A 24736-nucleotide genomic window follows, 5' to 3' on the forward strand; every position below is an offset into this window, starting at 1 on the left:
ATGAGTGCAAATGACAGCTTAATATATAACTGCTTCCTGGGAAGAGTCATGATATGATGCTTATTTATCTAGAAATAATCTCTTCACCTTTTCCCCAAGCTTATTCCTTGTTTACTTGATTTTAAAGTCACACTGAGCTGCCTCAATCACATGAACTATGCTCGTTATACTTAAAATGCCACTTTGGAATGATTCCATGCTTGAGTTTCTGTGCATACAACACAATCTGTATTGTATTATTGTTATGAGTTGAATTGTGTACTCCCCAAAAAGATATACCGAATCCTAGCCACCACCGTCTCAGAAGGTAACATTTAGAAATGGGTCATTGCAAATGCAATCAGTAATTTCAATTAGAGAAGTCATACTGGTGAAAAGTGAGCTGTTAACACAATATAACCAGTGTCCTTATAAGAAAGAAGAAACCAAAACAGAGGGAGATATCATTTGATGACAGAGGTAGAAATTGGAGTGGATTCAGCTGCAAAGCAAGAAATGCCAAGGATGGATGGCCATCTCCAGAAGCTTGGCAGAAGCAAGGAAAGATTTTGCCCTACAGGTTTCAGAGGCAGCCTGGCCCTGTTTTTTGGAAATCTAGACTCCAGAACTGTGAGACAATAAGCTTATCTTAATTTAATCCACCCCGCCGTTTGTGGTGCTTCATTACGTCAGCCTCAGGAAATTAACACAGTCATACCGGCCAAATAGGCAGAGAAAGTAAGTGTTAAAGAGAGATGGAGTGAAAGAGGGAAAGAATCTTTGTGTCTCTGTTTTTTTATACACAGTAGAATTCTTTTAAAAAGGTCACAGTTCTCTTGAAATTATTTCTGAAGCTCATTTAAAAATAGTGATTAAGAGATCTCTATTCTCTCTATTTGATATCCAAATTATGATTTGCAATTTACTTAATTACGGAGTTACATTAACACTAACATAATATAATGCAAAAATGAAGTAACAACCCTGATGGAAGAACTCAGGCTCCTTATGTAAATATGAGTTGGTTATGGGAAAGAGTTACCATGAGAATTTCACGTAAGTTTAGCTCATTTTTCAAACACCTTTACACTTGAGTTTGGTTATTAATTGTGTTTCAAAAATAGGTTAAAGCCAGGAAGGATTCTAGAAGTTATTTAAAGTGATCATTCCATTTTGTAGTTGAATACATTTAGATCTTGTCTTGGTCAAATATTTGATGCATGAAAGCCCCAAGACTTGAAACGCCTACCTTAACTCCTAGGACACAATTCTATTTTGTTTATTACATCCCCTTATTCCTACTTCTTGAAATAATAATTATCATAACATAAAAAGGGGTATTCAGTCAACAACAATCTCAGGCACAGATTCAGATATACAAAAAATGCTTCTATTTTTCTATAACTAAACCATTCTTTTTTTCAGTTTCAGGTTCCCATTCTGTGTTATATTCACATAATAAGAAGTTTAAAAGACAAAATGTATATCACTTGTATTTGAACTTAGGGAGACAAAAAGGAAGCAACATGGTAAATACAAGAAAATCCTATCCAAAAAGAATTTGAAACCAAAGATAATTAGTGTCCAATAAAAGGAAAATAAATAAATAAAATTAGTTTTTGACTATCTAGTCAAATTTCTTCACAATTTCAGAATTTTAGAATCATTTAATCTTAGAAATAAAATAATAGAAGAATCTTACAGATCTAGCTTACAATTTATATGGAAAGATATTACATTTTTATTTCATACAATTACATAAAGAGAATCCAAAGTGTGTGGCTAGAGTGGACAGCACAGTTACAGATTATTTGAGAAATAAAGGGAACGGAATAATCTGCTAAAATTAGTACCTACTCTGTTTAGTTCTTTTTCTTTTAAATAATAGTGCTTCATTTTCCCTTTTTTGGTTTAATGGGCAGGGAATCCTAGATTCTGAAACTTTAATCAAACTCATGGCCTCCCTTAGCAGGTGTTCACTCTTTAATAAGAATAGCATTTAATGATTCAAATTTAGGGCAACCACTAAAGTCTTGTTCTTTACAATTGGCAAAGTGGTAAGTGAGAGAAGAAATAGTGACTTTTAAAAATAAACCTTTAATTTTATAATAATTTTACATTTACAGAAAACAAAATAAATACAGTAGAGAGTTTCCATATATCCTAAACCCAGTTTCCCATATCGCTAACATCTTACATTAGTATGGCATATTTCTCCAAATAATGAGCCAATGTTTACATTTTATTATTAACTTAAATCCATACTTTCTTCAGACCCCCTGAGTTTTTAGTGTAATGTACTTTTTTTTCTATTCTAAGATCACATACTGTATACCACATTACATTCAGTCATCGTATCTTACTTTCCTCCTGATTGTGACACTTTTTTCCAACTTTGTTCTTGATTTTCACAGTTTTGAGAAATACTGCTCAGGCATTAGGCAGAATGTCACTCAACTGGTGTTTGTCAGATATTTCTCCCGTGATTAGACCGAGATTGTGTGCCATTATCATCACATTGTATTAAGGATTCGTGCAATCCATATGATTTATCACTACTGATGCTGACCTTGATCACCTGGCGAAGGTACAGTTTAGTGTCGGTCAGGCTTCTCCACTCTGAAGTTATTCTTTTTCCTTTTAACACACAGTTATCTTTAAAAGAAGTCACTAGAGGCATCCCTTTGGTAAGAGCTGGAGAGTTATGTCATACCTTCTTAAAGACGAGGTGGGTATATAAATATATTATTTGGAAATTGGGGGGTTCCAAATTCAAGACATTCAAGAGATTGGGGGTTCAAGAGATTTTTCCATTAGTCTCATTTTTAATTTACTTTATCTTTTTTTTCTGTAATAATAGACTTATGGATATTTACTTTATACTTATTTATTTTATGATATGATAGATAGTATTACTTTTGGAGCTACTAGAGAACAGGGACTATTTTATTCATCTTCATAACCCAAGCACTTGGACTGGAAAATTTTAAATAATCAGTAAAAATTCTTTTTATGAATTATGACAGGAAAGAGATACAAATAATCAACACATGCATAACAGTAGAATATATGCAGTGTTAACTATACATATGGAAAAATGGGAGGAGTCTCAACTCCTCCTAGAAGGGAACAAGTTAGAAAAAACTTTGAAAATACTTTGGACATGAAATAAGTTCTGAAAAATAGGAGTCAGTACAGTGATGAACTGTGAAAAATGAAAATTTTAAAAATATATGTATATATACACAATGTATATGCATTTATACTATATGATTCTATATTTATATGTTGTATTTATGTGTATGTATAGTATAAGGATATATAGGCTAAAGTATGACCCGTCTGGAAAACTGTGTAGATGTGCTTGGCATAGGTGAAGCTTGGGCCCCATAGAGAAAAGTACAAAAAGAAACTGGAGAATCTGGCAGAGCCTAGGTGGTGAGAAACCTGTATAGGTCGTCATTTTTCCTGACAGCAATGGAAAGTTATCGAAGACTCTAATAGGGAGAGCTGTAGGTTAATGAATGCCTTTCAGAAAATCTTCAGAAAGAAACACAACGTATTCATGCTTTGAATGAATATGTACATGTTTGGTGCAACAATGAGTTGCTTGTTGTGAATTGTTACTTAATTTATTAAGTGAAAATTTCATGATATAGGCAGAAAAAAGAAAATGATTCTAAAGAATGATTATGAATATGCTTTAAGGTTGGTCAAAGACTTTAACAAGAAGCCATGCTTTAGTTATCCTGATAAAAGTATCAGAACCCTACCATACTTTTGAGGCTCCATGGATAAGAAACAGAAGATGGATCTAAATTGACTTGAAAAATCATAAAATATTTTGTTTATGTCCTGAAATTTGCTAATTAATGGAAACAGGTCTATGGAATCTCCTGCCTGACTCAAAGAACTACCTTTTGACTAAAACATATAGCACACACAGACACACACACACAAATTTTCTTTCATTTTCTTTCATTTCGGCATTTTGCTGTCTTATTCTAACTTCCATTCTCCCCCAAGTACTATAACAAGAGACATTCTAAATCAAGCAGGTGAGAAATTAGCAAGAGATATGGAAGGAATCAGCCTATGAATGTAACATTCTCCTTTATTTAGAGTTGACTGTTCTTTATGAAACAGAGGTGACTGTTTCATCTTTTGTAAGTTCTTGGCATCTTATGCATTCCACATTAAAAACTGAAATGTTTCCAAGTAGTTCAGGCCTTTATTTGATATCTTGACACCTAAGATATTTCATAGTTGTTCACCAATTTCCAAAATCAATGAATCTAATCAATACCAAAATAGCATTTATTTTCTACATCAACTTGGAAAAAAGTGAAATTAAAATACTCTAAGCAAAAGAAATTATCACTCTGATCACCATGAAAAGATAGGGATAACTGAATAGTCTAATATTTGCAAATGTTAGAGAGTAAAAAGCAAAAAAAAAAAAAAAAAAAAACAGAAAAGAAAGTTAAAATTAAAAAAGTAATTTAGGTTCCAGACTACTTTTTTAAGTGGTTGTTCCCATACCACTCCCTGTAGCAAACACTGTTGGTGTTCAATTCAGATTCCTTTCTGTCTCCTTTTGACTCTGTAAATGTGTCCCCTTCTTTCTTTGAGGTGCGTTTGCTTTTTGTGGCCCCATCTTTGATTTTCTTTAGTGTGATCTACAGAGGTTGCTGGACCTATTTGACCTCACAGTACAGAGCTAGAAGCCTGGGAGTTATGACCCAGTTAACCAATGACTTCAGTGTATGGAACTTCGAAACTGCAATTCCATCATCTGAAGTGTAATTCACACTAGAGTCAGCCTCCAGGATCAGGAGAAGCGAACCTCTGTGGAACTGTGCCTGGCCCACAGTCTTCCTGGGCTCTTTTCCCTTCCTTGTCCTGCTTGCTATACTCTCCTCTAATTTCTCTAAGAAGCAATTTCTTTAAAAGTGTGGTCAAATGTTTGGATATTTCAAAGATGGAACTACTGAAACCTTTATATCGGCCTACACCATGCAAAACTTTAAAAATTTAATAGAAAGAAGAGAAACTATAGATGATGATGTTTATTCTACACCTATTTAGAAGCACTACATCTAGCAAAAGTTTTGGTACACAATCCAGATTGCTTCCTCGGGATCCTGGAACTCATTTCCCCTGATTCCATAACTGAGGCACTCTCCATGACTACTTTGTCCAAGGATAGAGCCCTTCCTTCCTTAGGGGAATTCAGCTTCCAATAATGGGTTGATGTATAGGTACAAAGACCAAAGCCCTTTTTTAATTTGGAATATCTCTAAAAACCTCAGCCTCAGACATCCCTGAGAGGTTAGCTGAGTTCACTTTTGTAACTTCACTACAGTTGAACTTCTTTCTCTGCCCAATCTTGCTTTGTTCGTTCTTTTACAGGAATTATTCCCAGAAGTACCTCACTGTAGGTCACCTGCATGACTATGCCCTTTTCAAAGAGAATATCCATTCAAATATGAGGTCTTGGATTCCTAATGCATCTTAGTAGAGAAGGGGTTGGAGAAGGCAATGGCAACCCACTCCAGTACTCTTGCCTGGAAAATCCTATGGACGGAGGAGCCTGGTAGGCTGCAGTCCATGGGGTCGTTAAGAGTTGGGCATGACTGAGCGATTTCACTTTCACTTTTCACTTTCATGCATTGGAGAAGAAAATGGCAACCCACTCCAGTATTCTTGCCTGGAGAATCCCAGGGACAGAGGAGCCTAGTGAGCTGCCATCTATGGGGTCACACACAGTCAGACACAACTGAAACGACTTAGCAGCAGCAGCAGAGAAGGGGTGACTAATTTTAAGATAAATAGAAAATATGCACTTGAAGCTTTTCTTTATAATCTGAGTTCTGTTATATTTTCCAGTAGTTATGTATGGATGTGAGAGTTGGACCAACAGGAAGGTTGAGCACTGAAGAACTGATGCTTTTGAACTGTGGTGTTTGAGAAGATTCTTGAGAGTTCCTAGACAGTATATTAAAAAGCAGAGACATTACTTTGCTAACAAAGGTCCATCTAGTCAACGCTATAGTTTTTCCAGTAGTCATGTATGGATGTGAAAGTTGGACCATAAAGAAACCTGAGACCTAAGAACTGATGCTTTTGAATTGCAGTATTAGAGAAGACTCTTGAGAATTCCTTGGACTGTAAGGAGATCAAACTAGTCAATCCTAAAGGAAATCAGTCCTGAATATTCATTGGAAGAACTGATGCTGAAGCTGAAACTCCAATACTTTGGCCACCTGATGTGAAGAACTGATTCACTGGAAAAGACCCTGATGCCAGGAAAGGTTGAAGACAGGAGGAGAAGAGGATGACGCAGGATGAGATGGTTGGATGGCATCACCAACTTGATGGACATGAGTTTGAATAAGCTCCATTAGTTGGTGATGGACAGGGAAGCCTGTCATGCTGCAGTCCATGGGGTTGCAAAGGGTCGGACATGACTGAGCAACTGAACTGAACTGAACTCAGTTATATTTACACAAAGTGATAAACTTGTGCCAGCTGAACAGCAATTTATCATGAGATGGAATCGTACATCTTAGATTAGACATGATCACAGTTAGAAAACACAAGTAAAATGCATAAGCAGATGGCCCAGAGAACTTGACATTTTTCTTGCATTTATCTTCAACTCAAGTTTATGAGACAAGTCAGGAAGGAGAGTATCCCTAATGACCAACTGATGGAAGAGAAAAAGTTTAACTTTGTTGACAAAATATTTAGCTCAGATATGGGTACAACAGAGTATGTTTCCAATACCATAGCACTTGAAAAGCAACATTGAGGAAAAACTTTCCAAATGTTATAGCTTTGGAAGATGCACCTGGTCATCCATTTGTATGGAAAGTGGCATGAAGCAAGACTATACAAAAACTAATGGGCAGTGTTTAGTGGATCAGGGAATCTAGGAGAAAAATAATTGGAAAATTGAGAACAAAAAATCCTAGGGAAAGGGCATGTAAATAGATCCATTATACTGAGCACAGAGTGTGAAGATCTTACATCGCATACTAACAAGTCTCCAGAAAGGCACTGAAGGTTTCTCAAACTACCAAGTAGATGTAACAATAGGCAGTTGATATTAGCCAAATACTTTCATGCTCCACCTCAACACTGTGCATTGGCCCATGGCAGCATGAATGGGGTGTGGGAATAGATGTAACAACATAAGCTCTCATTCACCAAGGCCATTTTAGTCATTTCTATTACCAAACTTCTATTGCTATTACTACACTTCTCAACAAGGTAGACCAAAAATGTCAGCACCCCTAAGAACAACTAGTCATTTGGTGACAGGTTGGTTACACTGAACCCACACATCCTGCAAGGGATGGCAAATCATCTTGTTTGCTTATTTGTCCCACAAGGCTTTAGCTAGCACCACTTACCCAAGGCTTTCAGAGTGCTTGATTCATCAGCATAGTATCCTCCATCATATCTAATTTGGGACAGTGATCTGTTTTGGACCCAATGAGATTCAGCATTGGGCACATAGCCAGAGGATTCATGAGTCATTTCACATGTCATACTGCTTAGAAGTTGCAGTTGACAAAATGATAAACAACCTTTTGAGTTGCCACCTTGGAGAGAAGACCCTGAGAGAATAGGAAATCATTCCCCAAGAAAGAGTGTATGCCCTAAAGCAATGACAGTTATATGGTGTTGTATGCCTAACAGGTGGAATACATGAGTTCAAGAACCACACTATGAAAGTAGAAGTAACTCTCTTTTCCTTCATGCCCAATGAACCTGCTTAGAGAATTTGCATATCTCTGCAACCCCAGGCTCTTTGGGTCAAGATGCCTTAGATTGCAGAGTGGGCATGGTTCTACCAAAGGATGCAGAAAAAATTCTATCAGCAAAATACGTCATATCTATACAATGGAATATTATTTAGCAATAAAAAGGGAAGGGGTACTGATACATGCTAAGACATGAATAAACGTTGAAGACATCATGCTAAGTGAAAAAAAAGTCACAAAAGGTCACATATTGTATGATTCTTTTATAGGAATTTTGGTGAATCTGATCTTTTCTTGCATAGCATGTATCACAATTATAAATATAAATCACAAATATAAATATAAATTTACTTAACAACCGTGTTACATACCAGACTCAATGATCTATGAAGATGGGTATCATCTCTGCCTTATTTCTCCAGGAATCTGCAATTTCTTCCACAGCACCTAACACATAGAAGAAACATAATGAGTATGTGTTGAATAATCTATGTGTTTTAAAAAACCTGCACGTTGTTACAACAGTTTGTACCTGATAGAAAATACTTCAGCTATATATTTTTAGTAAGATAGCATTTTTTTGACATAATTTAACTAACTTTCAGATTTATAAGTATTTCTAAGTACTGGCTATGGAGAAAAAACTAAAAGATGTAACTGTGGCCTAAAACTATGAAGTTTAATTAAAACTGTTTTCACTCAAGTTGAAAGTTTTGCACAATCTAGCTTTTAGAGTCCTCAAATCAGTGTGATGTGTCAGTGTCTTTTGCAGGGTTGTAAATGAAATGCTGCGTGAACTGTCTGATAAGAGTGTGTTGTCAGTAAAGACGAGCTTAGAGTGAAGCCATCAGGGACACAGCAAAATTTGCCAATTCTACATGAGGAGAGTAAGCAAATCTATTCATGTGCAGTTATATAAATAAATATGCACAAACATACATGCTACTGTAAATATTGAAAGCTAGCATGTTTCATCTAAGGAAATAGCTGTTTCCTAACCCATCTAATCAAAAGAATCTTATGGTGAGATAATAAAAGTGAGGATGACCAACATATACTATCTAGATATTATATTTATTAAGAAAAAGATTAAAAAGTCTTTTTTAAGCTTATTGATTTCCACTAATTCCTTGATCATTTCGTTATTTAGAGAATAAAAATCTCAAAGAATGAAGACTAGACATCTATATTTTTATAAAACTCCCATGTGATCTTGAATTTCAGATAATTTTATATCTATTGATCTAATGTAACTTCTCCATTGTTATCAACAATGGCTACTTCTTTTGATTAATTTATTCAGTAATTTTCTATTTGATATATTCATTGGTAAGTTCAAACGCAAAAAGTAGCATTTTTCCTCCCTCTCTGGAGGATTGATATAGGCTGCCTCTGAGAATAGAGTCACAATTTCTAAAAAATTAAAGAAGGACCATGTTAGCCAGCAGGTGAATCATATAGATAGAAAGTATATATGAGAGAGAAACACAGAAGTAAACTTTTCCTTGGTCCTTCTAAACACTAATGAGGAGAAAGAGCACCTTAGCCAGTGATCTGACTTGTTCAGCACACTTGATCAAATAGTTGCAGCAGACTCTCTTACTTGAGTGTATTTAAAGACATCTTCATCTCCTTGATACATTTATTGTCTAGTCTCTAGATCTGGATTATGATTTGAATCATCATGGAAGTCCTTTATTTATTTATTATTATTTTTGGCCACACCATACAGCATGCAAGATCTTAGTTCCCTGACCAGGGATAGAACCCACAGCCCCTGCACTGGAAGTATGGAAAGTTAACCACTAGATTGCCTGGGAAGTCAAAGTGCAATTTTTATAGAGAGAACATGACAATGAGAATGCAGAAAATCCCATGGACAGAGGAGCCTGGTGGGCTGCAGTCTATGGGGTCACAGAAGAGTCAGACATGACTTAGCAAGTAAACAGCAACAATGAGCTTTTCATGCTGAACTTTAGATTCTCTTTCGTGGAGTGTTAAAAATCATCATTTTAAAATTAGAAACTGCCATTGAAAATGGTTCTTTATTCACTCAATATTGAAAGACATTTCCATAATACTGGAAATCATGATAGATGACAAGAAAAATAAACAAAATGGCCATTGTTCCCACCCTCACTGAGCTTACGCTTTAGTGAGGGACATAGACAGTTAAGCAAGCACTTACAGTAAAGTGTGATGAGTACTATGACAAGAGAATTCTAGATCTTATGGTGAGTTTATTTCAGGGACATGTAATGTATTTACATTTTTAAAAATGGGATCAGGGAATACTTTTTGGAGAAATTCCATTAACCTGAGCTAATAGCTAGACAGGTGAAGGGGAAAGAGTGTAGTGAGACCATGGAGGGGAATAGCATGGGCAAAGATTTTGAGTTGAGAAACAGCAAAATACTTTCAAGAAACTAAAAGAAGATCAGTATTCTTAAGTAGAGTGCCAATGTGGTAGGGATTTGTGAAAGATAATTCTAGAGAGTCAGATGGAAGCCGGATCATACTGGTTTGTAGAAAACTAAATTAAGGAATATAGACATTATCCTGGTTATAGCGTTTGAGCGGGAGAGTTATATGATCAAAATTCAATCTCGAAATCTCCCATTGAAGAATATTCTGTGCAAAGAAAACCTCAATAACACGCTTGAAGTTATGACAATATGGAGTTGTGATATGTTTAGAGATTATAACCAATAGGAGTTGACCATGTAAAAGAGATACATACTACGTTAGATATTTCTATCTGTGGGTAGTGATACATCTTATTTTACAAGCATAAATCATCATCCTGGTTTTATATACTAATCTTGTGAACTTGGTAAATGTGTTTATGTTCCTGGCAGCTGAATGATATATTAATTTTGGGGGTATTATTGGTATAGTGAAGTTTCTTAGCAAGGGAACTAAACACTTGGCTTAATACGTATCAACATAATTAGTGGATTTATTAAATCCCTTAGAAAGAGTCTGCTGATCTTGTCCCAGACAGTTTTATATATATATATACATATGTATATATATATATATATATACATATGTATATATATATAATTGTTAGGACTCTAAATAGCTTTAGTTAAATAAAATATACTGTAACAAAAAAAATGGTTAAAGCTAAATGAATAACAAATATTTCATGACTTGAGATAAAAGGTAAAATAGGGAATCTTTTATGAAGTCAACTTTTATTTTAGTCAGCATTGTCTCTTTTCATTTATTTATGGTAGTGGAAAATATAAAAGTAGATCCTGGAGGTCAAGTTATCTAGATAAATGATTGCTTCTTAAAGAGGTTTATAAGAATTTTCAAATGACATAATACTATATAGAAATCTTTCAAGTAGAACTGTGCTCTATTAAAGTTTATTGAATGATTTTCATTGATAAACAAAAGAAAAAAATCTTTAGTAGGGAAAAATCTCACTAAATAACTATCCAATGCATACCCAAAGATTTTCATTTTAAAGTAGACACTAAGCCTCATTCAATCTGGTTCTCTACACCCACATTCTCCTCACTATTACTTTCAAGGATGGGACAAAAATCTTTGCTCCAGCCCCTTCTCAACTCTTTCTCCCAAAAGCTTTTATGTCCTCTAATTAAGTATAAAAAGATTCTAGGGAAATCAAAATCAAATTTTCACTGACGAAAGTTTCAGAGCCTTTAATACAAAAAGCAAAAATTTTGGAACAAAACAAAGAGCTCCCTTTACTGAATATATGATGAAAAGATTAACACACTGTGGTTTTCTCCATACCAGAGTCAAAGGTTTTCAAGAGAAAGGTTATAACATTGTTATGATTACGTTTTAGAAGGTAGAATGTTGGCTCACACTAAGTATTCATAGGGACCATAATTCTCCTCTATGGAAAAAAAAAATTGTACAATCTTATCTAAGAAGGAAAAAAATAGGATTGCTGTCACATGTATAAAATGCTCAGTTTGACTTAAATAACAGAACCCCAAATTTTCAAATACTTAGAAATGGTAATTTTACCAAGAGAATTTTTGGCATCCAATATATGTGTCATTTCCTTTTTCTCTGTATCCTTTAACTGTAACATGTTTGACCTTGAAGATGCATTTGATCAAAAAGCATAATTCCCCTTTGATGAGAATGTCTTTCTGAGATGTACTCCTCTCTGAGCAGGGTAATATGTTCTCTTCATGGGGAGCAGCTCTGATTCTGTCTAGTAGAAAAGAAAAAAACTGTGTTTCTGTTACTGACCATGCCTGGGGAAAACTGTTTTTCAAAGACAAAGGCAATATCAAGGCAATGAAACTTGGCAGCCATTATGAACTTCAAGCTGTGTCTTGTATTCAACTGCTGAATAGACACTACACTAAAGCATTAGAGAGGTTTTCGATTTTTGTTTTTTGTTTTTTTGGTGACAGCTGCCACTTCATCTATCAGCCATTATAGGAATAACATTGGAACATTCATTTAGTTTCCTAGATGAAGGTCTAAATCCTTGTTAGTTCTGATTTCCCTAAAGAAGGTAGTTTTGGCAACATTGCATAATAGCACTGAAAAAAGCTACATATAAAAAACTTCTTGTTTTCCCTAATGAATAAAATTAAAATAGTCAGGAGTATTTTTGGTGTTCTAATTTCTTTCTGTGAAACTGCTGATGGTTTTTAACAATTATGGTTTTATTCGATGAGAGAGATTGCAACCTCTATTAGGACTTGTTTCTGCTTCTGACATGCATACTAAGAAGACAATAAGAACTCAGGAAAGTCAACATTTTTGGAAAGTGAGAAAGGGGATGAAATTATTAGTGTTTCAAGGTTGAGTTCTGCTACTATTTGAACCTGAAGAGTCAACTTGTCAGTCATTAATTATATATTAATAGTGTGTTTAGGTGTAATTTTTGTAGTTAAATACTTCATACTTTCACTTCATTTCGATTTGCTGTTCAGTAAGGGATTACTTTATCCAAATGCTTGACTGGACATAATAAAAGGAACAGATGAAGGCTGTTTTAATTGTTAAAAGGAAAATTAGGTCTGTACATCATTGACAGGTTTAAACTCTTCTCTTACCCATCTGTATCAATAGAGCTCCAGAGTCAGCCGCTGCTTTTTAAATACATTTTAAGAAGTGAAGATTAGACAGTTTTTCAACAAAAAGCAAGTTTTCTCTGAGAAAGGGATACAGAGGAAGGATTTACCTTTATAGGGAAAAAAAATAAAAAATAAAAGTAATATATGGAAGAGTTCTTTGGAACCAGCCTTAATCTTCACAGCTATATTTCTACTTGTACCCAAAATTAATCTTGGGTATTAATTAATTAATTAATCACTCAGTGATTCAACAAAATATTATCTATTTGTTCATTGCTTCAAAAACTCATCCAAATCTTATATATATTTTCTACATAGACATTCATATCATTTATAAGCAAGAACTGTTTTATTTCTTCCTTCCCAATCTGAATATCTTTCATTTCCTTTTCTCATCTCATTGCATTGGTTAGGATTTCCAGTACCATATTGAAAAGGAGTAGTGAAAAAGAACATTCTTGCCTTGTTCCTGATCTAAGTGGGAATCCAGTTATATTTTTAAGGTATTCCCCAACAATTCTTACTATGCATTGTTTTTATACAGAAATGTGAGAAACAATTATTTGACAATAAAAAGCTAGTTATAGATTGTGGAAGATTACAAAGTAGTCACTGTAATACCAAAAAAAAAAAAAAAAAGCTTAAAAAATGAACTAGAAACTGTAAATTTCCATTTTGAATATTTTTACGATTATTAAAACATTGCCAGACAGACAAAAATAACTTTCTAAAAATAATTTAGAAAACTCCAGACTCCTTTCTTTATGTCAAATTTCTTTTAATAATTTTTATCTACAATTAAGTTCATTTAAAATTAAATTCACCATAAAATTTTTATTAGAAAAGCCAGCAAAAAGAAGTTACCTACTAACCAGAAGACACTTCTCTATTACTACCTTATTTTAAGAGTTTTCTGTGCATATTTGAGGCAGGTCTTTTTCAAATGGTTATTGTTTTATAACCAATTCCCTATTATTCAACTAATTCCCTACTATTAAGCTGAAATTTCCAAACACTAGTTTACTTTTTTTTTTAATTTTATTTTACTAGTTTACTTTTTAAGCTTTTTCTTTTTCTTTTTTTTAATGGTTTTAGGTTCTCTAATAATTTTTACTATTTTGGAATATTTATATTGATTTCAAATTTTGAAATTTTATATACAGTGACAATAAAAGTAACTGATTTGGGAAACACTTTCACTACCAAAATAATATAAGCAAAATTAAGACAGCCATATAATACACCATTGGCTATAATACTTGCAACACTTGGGGGAAAAAATGATCTGAGGATCTCTATTTTTAACTAAATCTTAGTTTCAATAAAATTATACTGGTCAACCAACTTGTTTTCACCAACTTATTGACCTTGTCCTTTTGGTCCAAATTAGAGGCTTCATGCACTGAACGTGAACACAATAAAACCAGATTCATATTTGAAAAAATTTATTCTATAGATCATTTAGAAAACTGATTAGAGGGAAATAAAATAAACATGTCTGAAATACAAATATAAATTATATTATACTTATCAAAATGCAAGTAAAGGCCTGAATTAAAATTCCAAGAAGAGATATAAAAGAAGGTAAAAATACATGACACATTGGAAATATAAGATTTATAGGATAAAAAAGAAGTAGAAAAAGACAAAGTTTGAGTTTCTTAAATGGGCAACATGCAAGTTTCAGTGCTATTAACTGGAAGTAATTTCAGGGGAAAGATGATGAGTTCAGGTATGAACTCTGAATTTGCATTGTTTATCATTTATTCCCAAGAGCACTTTGACAGATGGTTTAGCTCATCTCTTTTAATCCCTGAAAAGAGATCTGGGCTAGAGATATTTATTCTAAAATCAAGAGCATAGGACTGGGAGATAAACTAATGAGTAGGTGAGGACCTAAGGACAGCATGCAGTGTGTAAGAAGAAAAGAGAAAGGAAACTTAAAGAACAACTCATTTAAAGAATTAAATATAAAAACTTATGAAAAGTTTGACAAGAAACAACAAACAATGTTAGAAATTAGAATTAAAAGATAGGCTAAGGAAGAAGAAAAGTTTAATGGTGAGTGTATGATAATTTGGGCTTCCCAGGTGGCATATTAGTAAAGAATTTGCCTGCCAATGCAGGAGACGCAGGAGACCCGGGTTCAATTCCTGGGTCTGGAAGATCCCCTGCAGGAGCAAATGGCAATCCACTTCAATATTCTTTCCCAAAAAATCCATGGACAGAGGACCCTGGGAGGTACTGAGTGACTAAGGATGCACGCATATGATAATTCTGTCACATATACAGTTGACCCTTGAACAATGCAGGGGTTAGGGGGACCCATCCTTCATGTAGCTGAAAATCCAATTATAACTTATGGCTGGTCCTCTGCACATGTGGTTTGTCTACATCTGTCAATTCAACCAACCTTGGATTGCATAGTACTATAGTATTTACTATTGAGAAAATCCGCTTATAAGTGCACCCATGCAGTTCAAACCCATGTTGCTTTGTGTGTGTGTGTGAAGTCGCTCAGTTGTGTCCGACTCTTTGCGACCCCGTGGACTGTAGCCCACCAGGCTCCTCTGTCCATGGGATTCTCCAGACAAGAGTGCTGGAGTGGGTTGCCATTTCCTTCTCTAGGGGATCTTCCCAACCCAGGGATCGAACCCAGGTCTCCCGCATTGCAGGCAGAGGCTTTATCCTCTGAGCCACCAGCTTTAGGCTGTAGTTCTTGTAACTAAAAGCTGTAGTTTTAGGCTGTAGTCTTTTGTACAGGCTGAACTATACAAAGAGCTCAAGTAAGAAAAGTATTAACAAAAGAACTTCTTTTATCCCTGATCTCATGATTCCATGTAAAGAAACAGCTCTTAAAGTGACCTTCATGGCTTTTCTTTCCCCTGAGAAAAGTGAATTAGAAAAAGGAACCTGCAGATAGGTCTTACCTTCTATTCCCTGCCATGGCAAAAATTCTTATCTCTGTGAGGGAGGCTTACAGTTTGGGATACATTTGATTCATGGAGGTGTTAGAAAGCCTATTTGACTCACACAGAATCCATGTCCTTCAACTTAGGTACTGTAAGTGATAATGCTGGCATTTTACTCTCCATTTTCACTGACCCATGTCCTATTTTCTCAAATGTTTCAGAACTCAGGCATGAAAGAGAAACCTGTTACATATTGACTGGTTCAAACATCAGTAATAAAAATTGAATACTGTTCATCCATCTAATATAGGTATAGTGTGGTTATAAATAACCATGCAATCGCAATTACATCAGTTTTATTGGACTGGTTGTGGGTGAAGTCAGACCGTTATGTGTTGGATAACAAATGTGTTAAAAGTGATGACGAGAAAAATGGGTTATTTTTCCAAGACTGTTGGCTTCAAAAGAAAAGAAATAGTGTGCTTGCTAAGGAGAACTTAGTGTTGAGAGAATTATGTGGCTTGGCTGTTGTTATTACCATTTATTATGAACAGAGCATGTCGTGTCTAAAGCTTTAAGGAAGAACCAGAGGAACATGCATGAGCAGGAGCATCTTTGATAGAGTGTGGTCCTTGCAATGATGAGAGGGCATAAATTTCAGAACACAAGTAAACAGGGCAGATATGACTGAAATGAGAGCAAGGCAGATAAGGACAGGTTTACATGAACAAAGCACTAGAAATGTAAGGACAAATAGGACACAAGCCTTGCTTTCAAGGAGCTCCTTTTGGGGATTGAGGGAAACAAAAACTTCATCAAGCCAATCGTAGGACAAGTTGTAGATTTGACAATTCAGTCACTCTGCAGTAAAGTGACTCTTCCCTAATATCTGAGAGTTCACTGATTTTCTTCTAGAAAATAAACAAAACCAAAGAACAATTTTCTGGTACAGCCTCTATATGAAGGTAGCTTAAAACTTAAGAGCCATATCACTGAAATCACTGTTTTTAAAATTTATGTAAGTCTTTTAAAGCTTTTACAATATCTTGCCTTAATATTGTTCATAAATACTCAAGAAGGAATACATTACTGTTAAAGAGTATGCACATTTAGCCCAGATAACTTCTGGATTGGAGGTTTTAGCATTTTTGTAGGATTTCTGTCCAGGGCACATAAAACAGGAGAATAAATTTGTTTTGGAAATGTTCTGAATCTAAAGTATCTTCACAAAAACCATGATGTATATAATCAAGACATTTGTCTGCCAAAGTCTGGCTGTTTACTTCAGTTTGCACATGAATGTGTAAAGGCAGCTGTGGTAAAAGGATAAGAATACAACAAAATAAAACAAAACACTAAATGTGAATGTAAGGCTGGTTTGAGTCCAGCTTCACATTTCTTAATGTGATCTCTGATAGGATGCTTAATTTTTTCTTTCAGCTTCTTAATTTGTAAACTGGAGAAGAGAAAGGAGAATGAAAGGCAGTTTTTGTGCATCACTAACATAGCTTACTAGGTTCTATTGGAGGATGTATTTATTAGAGAGTAACAGACACAGTGGTGAAGAGTAGAGTTTGGAGGCAGGGTTCCTAAGTTTGAGATTTGGTTCCACCATTGAAAAGTCATGTGATCAGGTTAGTTGCTTAAGTTCTTTAAGCCAATGTTGACTGATCTGTAAAATGGCAATAATAGCAAAGGTATATGATTCATTTGCAATATTTTGTGGTTATTAAATGGAATAATATATAGAAGCACTGAGAACTGTGCCTGAACATTGATAAACAGAACATAAACATAAGCTATTTTATAATTCACCTCATATTGTGGTTGCAAAAACCAAATGATATAATAGAAAAAAATCACTTCTTAGCATAGTGCCTGACAGATAATAAACTCGTGATAAATGGTACCTATATCTTCCAAAAAAAATTTGGTTGACAATATTGTCATTGGGTAGTATTTGTTTCTGTTTGTTAGATCAAAGAAATTGAAACTATAAAATTCTAAGAAACTTTGAAGTATTGAGAAGTAAAATACAAGCTTCAAACCCTACTCTAAATATTAAACAACAGCAAACCTATGCTTCATCCATTATTGATTTATTCTATATGAATGATTCAAAATTCAATAATGTCTATTTCACAGTGTTATTATAAAGATTTAGTGCTTTGTAAACATAGGAACTGTATTAATTTCAAGTGTTGCTACATCCTATGAAAAAGTCTATACTTTCAGGTTATACCTACCATAATATTCCAAGAGAATATGCAGTCTAGGTGTTGACCACAATTTATATCACAGCATGGAATGTATCAAAGTCTCTTCTAATTTTGAAGAGAATTCAGAGAAAGAACATGATAAGATGATTCCTCTAAATCTACTTTATACATAATCTCATAGGCATCAGAATTGATACAGAACATGAATATTATGGCTTCTGTGTGAGGCAGACTGATGAGTATTTTTTTCTCTACCAAACCAAAACAGATTTGTTCATTTAAATAAATAATGCATCAATGTATGTGAAAAAGAGATTCAGACCAAAATGTATAAAGTATCTGCAAAATAAATCCATGAAAATTATATTGTAGGAAAAACTGACAATAAAATCCAGAGCAATATAAATGGAGGAAGTAATATAAAACAATGCATACCTTCATAAATTGAAACTCAGCTAATTATATGTGCCTAATTCACTAGCAATTTAAAAGGAATTCATTTTAACTAGTTTATAGTATAAGCTTGGAAAAATTGTGGACTTTACATTTCAATATATATTTTATTTTCTATAAATATTACAGCTAACATAAAGTTAACAATCGCCAAGAAAAATGATTCCTAGTAAACCTAGTATCGAGAATTATTGAGTGCAAATTAACTATACAGAATTCATAAGTGGGGTAATTAGTTTTTAATTAATAATCCAATTGACCTTTTAGGAAGTAGATGACACTTCTTTATTGCTGAATCACACTAGAGATAAGTAGGAGCTATTATTCAATATTTGCACCAGGTGGCAAATAGCCTGAATGATTAGTTGTCACATTTAGTTTGCTTGAAAAGCAAATACTTTTCCCTACCAGTATTATTATAAGAACTTGTAGATTATCTAAAAAGAATTAACTAGTGTTTGAAATTTAAAGAATGCTAAACCATTTTTAGAATTATGAAATCATGAAATCCAAATGATTAAAAGTCATCATTTTCAAAAAGACCATTTCAAGTGATTATAAATTTTAGAGTTTATAAATGTTTCAGAAAAGAACCTCAACTTACTCAAAAGAGTCAGATGTTTAGCATCAAGGTGGAGGTCCTCGTAGTTGTGCTTTTCCCTTGACATACATTGCAAAGAGTGCTCATATTGACGTTTTCTTTTTTAGTATTTAAGGAATTGCTTTTATCAACTATGTCTTAGAATCCATAAGCATTTCCTGATATAACAGTGCATCCTCAGAAAGCACATGAAAGCTGGAAGGACTATGTGTAGTGCTCACAGAAGCATAAAACCTCAGATCAGAAAAAACAAACAAAAACAAGGATCCTTGATAAAATCCCTCTTTCCCTTTCCTCCAATTTAATGTTTCAATTACATTTTTCTAGTCTGAATTATTTAAAAACTATACCTAGAATAGCTTTGCAATTCTATCTATCTGTGTATCTACCTATCACTTATCTATTTACCTATCTATCTATATTAATTGTAGCATGGATTCAATTTTCCCTGCTTCTAATTTAAATGTCTCAATGCCTGAAGCAAGATATGCTTCCAGATTGTTCCATTAGGTGAGTCAACAATTCTTTCAGATAATAAATGCTAATACAGATAAATATACTTTCTGTGGTTCACAACCAACAGAGTAATAATATATAAAATTAGACTGTATATTTAAGTTTAATGATAGAGCACTAACTTTCTAACACTGAATCTTGTGAAAACATCACTCCTTCCGAAAAACAAATGTTTCAGCAGTTCAAAATATGTACTGTGAAAAACCTCATTAATTTTTGGCTTTTTATTATCAATAGAAACAGTTCTTTACAGTTTGGTCTATGCCAATTTTATTTGTCACATGTCTAAAGAACTTCCTCCCATATCCCACCCTCACCAAGCTTTCTTGGGCTGTGCTGGCCTTGATGGGCATGCCCACTGATGTCTCCACCCCTGTTGGCCTGCATGGGCGCTTGTGCTCCAGGGAAACCTTGGGAACAGATGTTGTGGGAGGAACACAAGCAGAAGTGGGGCTAAAACCACAGCGGAGGTTGTGCTCAATAACCACCTCACCAGCCAGTGGGCAGACATCAGAAGAGGAGCTACAATCCCACAGCCTGTGGAAAGGAGACCATGAACACAATAAGTTAGACAAAGTGAGGCTAAAGAGAAGTCTGTTTCCAATGAAGGAGCAAGGTAAAAACCTATAAGACCAACTAAACAAAGAGGAGATAGGCAATCTACCTTCAAAAAGAATTCAGAATAGTGATAATTAAGATGATCCAAGATCTCAGAAAAATAACGGAGGCATGGATTGAGAAGATGCAAGAAATATTTAACAAAGACCTAGAAGAACTAAAGAAGAAGTAAAGGGAGATGAACTATACAACGGTGGAAATGAAAAATACTCTGCAAGGAATACATAGCAGAAAACTGAGGCAGAAGAACAGATAAGTGTGCTGGAAGACAAAATGGTGGAAACCACTGCTGCAGACAGAATAAATAAAAAGAAAAGAAATTTGGACAGTCTTAGAGACCACTGAGACAATATTAAACATGACAACATTAAAATTATAGGAGGTCCCAAGAAGAAGAGAAAGAAAAAAGACCTGAGAAAATACTTGAAGAGATTATAGTGAAAGACTTACCTAAATTGGGAAAGGAAATAGCCACTCAAATTCAGGAAGTTCAGAGCCCCATATAGGATAAATCCAAGGAGGAACACACCATGGCACATAGTAATCAAACTTAACAAAAATTAAATACAAAGAAAAAATATTAAAAGCAACAAGGGAAAAGCACCAAATAACATACAAGGGAATCACCATAAGGTTATTAGCTGATTTTTTAGCAGAAAATCTGCAGGCCAGAAGGGAGTGGCAGAAAACATGAACAGAACCAGTCACAAGTACTGAAATAAAATGTGTGATTAAAAAACTCCCAACAAACAAAAGGCCAGGATCAGACAACTCCACAGATGAACTCTTTCAAACATTTAGAGAATACTTAACACCTACCTTCTGAAAATTCCAAAAAAATTGCAGAGGAAGAAACATTCCCAAGCTCATTCTATGAGACCACCACCACCCTTTTGCCAAGATCAAAGATGTCAAAAATAAAATTACAGGCCAATATCACTGATGAGCATAGATGCAAAAATCCTCAACAAAATACTAGCAAATCAAATCCAATAACACACTAAAAGGATCATACACCATGATCAAGTGGAATTTATCCCAGGGGTGCAAGGATTCTTCAATATATGCAAAACAATTAATGTGATATACCATGTAAACAAATTGAAGAATAAAAGCCATATGGTCATCTCAACAGATGCAAAAAGAGCTTTAGACAAAATTCAACACCCATCTATGGTAAAAACTCTCCAGAAAGTGGGTGTAGAGGAAACCCACTTCAAATAGTAAAGGCCATATATGACAAACTTATAGCTAACATCATAGTCAATGGTGACAAGCTGTAAGCATTTCCTCTAAGATCAGAAACAAGACAAGGATGTCCACTTTCACCACTTTTATTCAACACAGTTTTGGAAGACTTAGCCATGGTTATCAGAGAAGTAAAAGAATAAAAGGAATCCAGATAGGAAAACAAGAAGTAAAAGTAACACTGTTTGCAGATGACATGATATACAAAAATCCTAAAACTGCTACCAGAAAACTACTAAAGCTCATCTATGACTTTTGTCAAGTTGCAGGATGCAAAATTCATACACAAAAATCTCTTGCATTCCTATACACTAACAACAAAAGATCAGAAAGAGAAAATGAGAAAACAACCTCATGTATCATCACAACAAAAATAATAAAATATCCAGGAATAAATGTACCCAGGGAGGCAAAAGACCTGTACTCAAAAAACTATAAGATACTGATGAAAGAAATCATAGATGACACAAAGAGATATACCATGTTCTTGGACAGGAAGAATCAATATTGTGAAAATGACTATGGTACCTAAAGTAATCTACAGATTCAGTGCAATCCCTATCAAATTATCAATAACATTTTTCACAGAATTAGAACAAATAATTTTACAATTTGTATGGAAATACAGAAGATCCTAAATAGCCAAAACAATCTTGAGAAAGAAAAATGGAGCTGGAGGAATCAGGCTCCCTGACTTCAGAATATACTATAATGTTACAATCATAAGAAGAGCATGGTACTGATACAAAAACAGAAGCATAGCTCAATGGAACAGGATAAAAAGTCCAGAGATAAACACATCTTTGGTCACCTGATCTATGAGAAAATAGGCAAGAATATATAATGAAGAAAAAACAATCTCTTCAACAAGTGGTGCTGGAAAAAAATGGACAGCTACATGTAAAATAATGAAATTAAAATACTTCCTAATACCATAAGTATTTCTTGAGAAACCAGTATGCAGGTCAGGAAGCAACAGTTAGAACTGAACATGGAACAACAGACTGGTTCCAAAGAGGAAAAGTAGTACATCAAAGTTGTATATTGTCACACTGCTTATTTAACTTATATGCAGAGTATATCATGAGAAACACTGGGCTGGAAGAAGTACAAGCTGAAATCAAGATTGCTGGGAGAAATATCAATAACCTCAGATATGCATATGACACCACCCTTATGGCAGAGAGTGAAGAGGAACTAAAAAGCCTCTTAATGAAAGTGAAAGAGGAGAGTGAAAAAGTTGGCTTAAAGCTTAACATTCAGAAAACTAAGATCATGGCATCTGGTCCCATCACGTCATGGCAAATAGATGGGGAGACAGTGGAAACAGTGAAAGACTTTATTGTTTTGGGCTCCAAAATCACTGCAGATGGTGAGTTCAGCCATGAAATTAAAAGACACTTACTCCTTGGAAGGAAAGTTATGACCAACCTAGACAGCATATTAAAAAGCAGAGACATTACTTTGCCAACAAATGTCCGTCTGGTCAAGGCTATGGTTTTTCCAGTGGTCATGTATGGATGTGAGACTTGGACTGTGAAGAAAGCTGAGTGCTGAAAATTTGATGCTTTTGAACTATGGTGTTGGAGAAGACTCTTGAGAGTCCCTTGGACTGCAAGGAGATCCAACCAGTCCATCCTGAAGGAGATCAGTCCTGGGTGTTCATTGGAAGGACTGATGCTAAAGCTGAAACTCCAATACTTTGGCCACCTCATGCGAAGAGATGACTCGTTGGAAACGACCCTGATGCTGGGAGGGACTGGGGGCAGGAGGAGAAGGGGACGACAGACGATGAGATGGCTGGATGTCATCACCGACTTGATAGGCATGAGTTTGAGTAAACTCGGGGAGTGTGTGATGGACAGGGAGGCCTGGCGTGCTGTGATTCATGTGGTCACAAAGAGTTGGACATGACTGATTGACTGAACTGAAGTGAACTGAATACCATAAGTAAAAATAAAATAAAAATGGATTAAAGACCTAAATGCAAGTTTGGATACTAAAAAAAAAATTAAAAGGAAAACATAGGCAGAACATTCTTCGACATAAATTGCAGTAAGATCTTTTTCAATCCATTGACTTGAGTAATGACAATAAAGACAACAAATGAATGGGACCTAATTAAACCTAAATGCTTTTGCACAGCAAGAGATATCATAAACAAGACAAAAAGACAACCTGCAGCATGGGAGAAAATAATTGAAAATAAAGAACTAACAAGTGGCTAATCTCCAAAATATGCAAACAGTTCACATAGCTCAATATCAAAAAATCAAACAACTCTATCAAAAAATCAAACAAGCCAATCAAAAAATGGGTAGAATATCTAAATATGTATTTCTCCAAAGAAGACAAACAGCTGACCAAAAAGCACAGGAAAAGGTGCTCAACATCACTAATTATTAGAGAAATGCAAATCAAAACTGCAATGAAGTATCACCTCACACTGGTCAGAATGGCCATCATGAAAAATCTACAAATAATAAATGCTGGAGAGGGTGTGGAGAAAAGTGAACTCTCCTAAACTTTTGAGAATGTAAATTGGTACAGCCACTACAGAGAACATTATGGAAATTTCCTCAAAAAACTAAAAACAGAGCTACCATATGACCCAGCAATCCCACTCCTGGACATATATCCAGAGAAAACCAAAAGGCAAAAGGATGCATGCACCTTGATGTTCATTGCAGCAGTATTTGCAATAGCCAATGCATGGAAGTAACCTAAAGGTCCAATGACAGAGGAATGGATAAAGATGTGGTACATATATACAATGGAATATTACTCAGCCATACAAAAGTTACCATTTGCAGCAACATGATTGGACATAGAGATTGTCATACTGAGTGAAGTCAGAAAAAGACAAATATCATATGATATTGGTTGTATGTAGAATCTAAACAAGGTACAATGAACTTATCTACAAAACAGTAAAGTTATAGATGTAGAAAACAAACTTATGGTTATGAGGGGTTAAGGGGAGGGGAATAAATTTAAAAATTGGGATTGACATATACAGACTATCATATATAAAACAGAAAATAAAGACCTTGTGTATAGCACATGGAACTGCTCAATATTCTGTAATGGCCTATATGGAAAAAGATCTAAAAAAGAGTGGATATATGTATACATATATAACTGATTCACTTTGCTGTACATCTGAAACTAACCCAGTATTGTAAATCAACTATACTACAATAAATTTTTTCTTTAAAGGGGGGAGGTAACAACTTAGGAAGGGAAGCCTGGCGTGCTGCAGTCCCTGGGGTCGCAAAGAGTCAGACAAGACTGAGTGACTAAGTTGAACTGAACTGATGAACATAAATGGGATTTA

The 24736-nt window shown here is 34.7% G+C and overlaps 1 pseudogene; it reads right to left on the reverse strand.

Moving 5' to 3' along the window:
* LOC136152327 (elongation factor 1-alpha 1-like) overlaps window positions 1-21517 on the reverse strand; it is a 96994-nt pseudogene extending 75477 nt beyond the window's left edge.
* Between the last annotated feature and the right edge of the window lie 3219 nt (window positions 21518-24736).

The sequence above is a fragment of the Muntiacus reevesi genome, chromosome 21, assembly GCF_963930625.1.
Source record: "Muntiacus reevesi chromosome 21, mMunRee1.1, whole genome shotgun sequence".
Classification (NCBI taxonomy): Eukaryota; Metazoa; Chordata; class Mammalia; order Artiodactyla; family Cervidae; genus Muntiacus; species Muntiacus reevesi.